The 4,962-nt window shown below is 48.6% G+C and overlaps 1 pseudogene; it reads left to right on the top strand.

Moving 5' to 3' along the window:
* Positions 1-354: 354 nt before the first annotated feature.
* Positions 355-4,652, top strand: LOC105474949 (zinc finger protein 532 pseudogene; annotated as a pseudogene).
* The last annotated feature ends 310 nt before the right edge of the window (positions 4,653-4,962 follow it).

The following is a 4,962-nucleotide window of genomic DNA, read 5'->3' on the forward strand; positions in this document are numbered from 1 at the left end:
AAGCCCCCGCCGCCGCCGCCGCCGCCACCGCCGCTCCGTCCACAGCAGCAGTAGCCACAGCAGCAGCCCTGGGCAGCGCTACACTGAACAAAGGCCATCCCAGCTGCGGCCCAAACGCCCAGGCTTGACTGCCGTGAAGGCCAGCCCCGGGAAGGCGGTATGTTCTGTTTTGTGCTTTTTCTTTTAGAAGCTACTAAAGGGTGTCGGGGATGCTTCTGACTATTATGAAGGCCAAAAGGCCTGTTGACAGGGGCTGCTTTTAACCCTTTCCAGTTTGCTGATAATGCAGCTGTGTGACAGTAATCTAAGCTCTTTCCAAAAGGTCAAGTTTCACAAGAACATCTCCTCAAATTCATGACCATGGGGGATAGGAAGACCCCAGACTTTGATGACCCCCTGGCAGCATTTGACATCCCAGATATGGCTGATCCTAAAGCAGCTATTGAGAATGGACGCGATGACCACGAAAGCCACATGAAGCAGAATGCTCACGGAGAGGATGACTCCCACACACCATCGTCTTCCAACGTGGATGTCAGCATGATCTTCAAGAATGTTAGGAATGTCGGCTCCTCGGAGGGCGGGAGAAAGACGGTTACAACCACCAGCAATGGCCGACATAATGGGTTTCTCACAGCGTCCTCTCTTTACAGTTACGGTAAAGATGGAGCGAAGTCCTTGAAAGGAGACATGCCTGCCTCCCAGGTGACTCTGAAAGACGCGACGTTCAGCCAGTTTAGCCCGATCTCCAGTGCTGAAGAGTTTGATGACGATGAGAAGATGGAGGTGGATGAACCCCCTGACAAGGAGGACGTGCGATCAAGCTTCAGGCCGAAGGTGTTGACGGGGTCGGCTCCCCAGCAGGACTGCAATAAGCTGAAGGCACTCGGAGGGGAAAACTCCAGCAAAACTGGACTCTCTACGTCAGGCAATATAGAGAAAAACAAAATTGTTAAGAGAGAAGCCAAAGCCAATTCTATAAACCTGAGTGTTTATGAACCTTTTAAAGTCAGAAAAGCAGAGGATAAGTTGAAGGAAAACTCTGACAAGGTGCTGGAAAACAGAGTCCTGGATGGAAAGCCGAGCTCCGAGAAGAAGGACACCGGCCTCCACGGCATTGAGCCACAAAGACAAAGTCATCCTCCAAGCTCTCATCCTGTATTGCTGCTATCGCGGCTCTCAGTGCTAAAAAGGCGGCTTCAGACTCTTGCAAAGAACCAGTGGCCAATTCCAGGGAATCTTCCCCATTACCAAAAGAAGTAAACGACAGTCCGAGAGCCGCCAACAAGTCTCCTGAATCCCAGAATCTCATCGACGGGACCAAAAAACCATCCCCAAAGCCACCGAATAGTCCCAGAAGCATCTCAAGGGAGAACAGCAGCAAGGGCTCCCCGTCCTCTCCCACAGGGTCCACACCAGCAATCCCCAAAGTCCGCATAAAAACCATTAAGACATCTTCTGCAGAAATCAAGAGAACAGTGACCAGGGTATTGCTAGAAGTGGATCTTGACTCTGGGAAGAAACCTTCCGAGCAGACAGCATCCGTGATGGCCTCTGTGACATCCCTTCTGTCATCTCCAGCATCAGCCGCCATCCTTTCCTCTCTCCCCAAGGCACCTCCTCAGTCCGTGGTCATGACCAATGCAGTTTCCCCTGCAGAGCTCACCCCCAAAACAGGTCACAATCAAGCCTGTGGCTACTACTTTCCTCCCAGTGTCTTCTGTGAAGACAGCAGGATCCCAAGTCATTAATTTGAAGCTTACTAACAACACCACGGTGAAAGCCACACTCATATCTGCTGCCTCTGTCCAGAGTGCCATCAGTGCCATCATTAAAGCCAACAATGCCATCCAGCAGCAAATTGTCGTGGTGCCAGCATCCAGCCTGGCCAACGCCAAACTCCTGCCAAAGACTGTGCACCTTGCCAACCTTAACCTTTTGCCTCAGGGTGCCCAGGCCACCTCTGAACTCTGCCAAGTGCTAACCAAACCTCAGCAACAAATAAAACAGGTAATAATCAATGCAGCAGCCTCGAAAACCCCTCCCCAAAAGATGTCTCAAGTCCAGGTGGTGTCGTCCTTGCAGAATTCTGTGGTGGAAGCTTTCAACAAGGTGCCAAGCAGTGTCAATCCAGTCCCTGTTTACATCCCAAACCTCAGTCCTCCTGCCAATGCAGGGATCACGTTACCGATGCATGGGTACAGGTGCTTGGAGTGTGGGGACTCCTGTGCACAGCACTTTGGGAGACCAAGGCAGGTGGATCATGAGGTCAGGAGATTGAGATCATCCTGGTTAACATGGTGAAACCCGTCTCTACTAAAAAAAAAATATATATATATATACAAAAAACTAGCCGGGCGAGGTGGCGGGCGCCTGTAGTCCCAGCTACTCGGGAGGCTGAGGCAGGAGAATGGCGTGAACCCGGGAGGCGGAGCTTGCAGTGAGCCGAGATCCCGCCACTGCACTCCAGCCCAGGTGACAAGGCAAGACTCTGTCTCAAAAAAAGAAAAAGAAAAGAAAAGAGTCTGACCCAGAGCTGCGACAGATGGATCGTGTGCATCAAAGTAATGTGCAACCATTGTACAGACAACCTCATTTTTTACAACAAATGCAGCCTCCTTTCCTATGCCCGTGGGCATAAGGAGAAAGGGGTGGTAATGCAGTGCTCTCACTTAATTTTAAAGCCAGTCCCAGCAGATCAAATGACAGTTTCTCCATCAAGCAATACTTCCACTTCAACTTCCACTCTTCAGAGCCATGTGGGAGCTGGCACACACACTGTCGCAAAAATTCAGTCTGGCATAACTGGGACAGTCATATTGGCTCCTTCAAGCACTCCCATCATCGCAGCCATGCCCCTAGATGAAGACCCCTCCAAACTGTGTGACATAGTCTAAAACGTTTGGAGTGTAATGAAGTCTTCCCGGATGAGACGTCACTGGCTACACATTTCCAGCAGGCTGCAGATACGAGTGGACAAAAGACTTGCACCATCTGCCAGATGCTGCTTCCTAACCGGTGCAGTTATGCATCACACCGAAGAATCCATCAGCACAAATCTCCCTACACTTGCCCTGAGTGCGGGGCCATCGGCAGGTCTGTGCACTTCCAGACTCACGTCACCAAGAACTGTCTGCACTACACGAGAAGCGTTGGTTTTCGATGTGTGCATTGCAATGTTGTGTACTCTGATGGGGCTGCTCTGAAGTCTCACATTCAAGGTTCTCACTGTGAAGTCTTCAATAAGTGTCATATTTGTCCAATGGCATTTAAGTCTGCCCCAAGCACACATTCCCACACCTACACACAGCATCCTGGCATCAAGATAGAAGAACCAAAAATAATATGTAAGTGTTCCATGTGCGACACCGTGTTCACCCTGCAAACCTTGCTGTATCACCACTTTTACCAACACATTGAAAACCAGAAGGTGTCTGTTTTCAAGTGTCCAGACTGTTCTCTTTTATATGCACAGAAGCAACTTATGATGGACCATATCAGGTCTGTGCACGGAACATTGAAAAGTATTGAAGGGCCTCCAAACTTGGGTATAAACTTGCCTTTGAGCATTAAGCCTGCAACTCAAAATTCAGCAAATCAGAACAAAGAGGACACCAAATCCATGTATGGGAAAGAGAAATTGGAAAAGAAATCTCCATCTCCTGTGAAAAAAAACCAATGGAAACCAAGAAAGTGTCCAGGCCTGGGTGGACGTGTTGGGAGTGTGACCGCCTGTTCATGCAGAGAGATGTGTACATATCCCACGCAAGGAAGGAGCCCGGGAAGCAAGTGAAGAAACACCCCTGCCGCCAGCGTGACAAGCCTTTCAGCTCGTCCCACAGCCTGCGCCGGCACAACCGGATCAAACACAGAGTCATCAGGAAGGTGTACGCCTGCTCACACTGCCCAGACTCCAGACGTACCTTTACCAAATGATTGATGTTGGAGAAGCATGTCCAGCTGGTGCACGGCATTAAGGACCCTGCCATGAAAGAAATGACACGCCACCAAGGAGGAGGAAGCAGAAATAAAAGAAGACACCAAGGTCCCCAGTCCCAAGCGGAAGTTGGAAGAACCAGTTCTGGAGTTCAGGCCTCCCCGAGGAGCCATCACTCAACCACTGAAAAAGCTGAAAATCAATGTTTTGCAGGTTCACAGGTGTGTCGTGTGTGGCTCCTCCACCGACAACCTGCTGCAGTTCCACGAACACATCCCTCAGCACAAATCCGATGGTTCTTCCTACCAGTGCCGGGAGTGTGGCCTCTGCTACACGTCTCACGTCTCCCTGTCCAGGCACCTCTTCATCGTACACAAGTTAAAGGAACCTCAGCCAGTGTTCAAGCAAAATGGGGCTGGGGACAATAACCAACAGGAGAACAAACCCAGCCACGAGGATGAATCCCCCAATGGCGCCGTGTCAGACAGAAATGCAAAGTGTGCACAAAAACTTTTGAAACTGAAGCTGCCTTAAATACTCACATGTGAACACACGCATGTGAGTATTTTTTGGATTCATCAAATCCAAAAGGATGAGCTCAGCCGAGAAACAGCCACAGATGCTCCATGAGGAAAATCCCTGTCCACATTGGAATAAAAAAGACATTTTTGTTACAAAAAGTTTGCAGTATAATAGAGTTAACAGTACTGTGTAGGCTGTTGCAATATATTCTCTTTCAACATACCTTCCTTCTTCACCTCATCGTATATATCCTCAATAAGTATTAATTTAAACAGTATTTGAGTTTCAAAGAGTTTGTATATATTTAAATGAATAACTTTTTATACTCTTTGCTACACGTTTGTGTCAGTATTTAGTGGAAAACGATTTTAGTTGTTTTGGGTTAGAATTTTTCTTTTGGTACTGTTTCTTTAAAACAGAGTTCTTAGTAACAGGGGCAGTTCTGAATTCAAATAAACCATTTTGTATGTTTGGATTTTGAATGGGTTAACTAAAGACAGGCT

The sequence above is a fragment of the Macaca nemestrina genome, chromosome 4, assembly GCF_043159975.1.
Source record: "Macaca nemestrina isolate mMacNem1 chromosome 4, mMacNem.hap1, whole genome shotgun sequence".
Classification (NCBI taxonomy): Eukaryota; Metazoa; Chordata; class Mammalia; order Primates; family Cercopithecidae; genus Macaca; species Macaca nemestrina.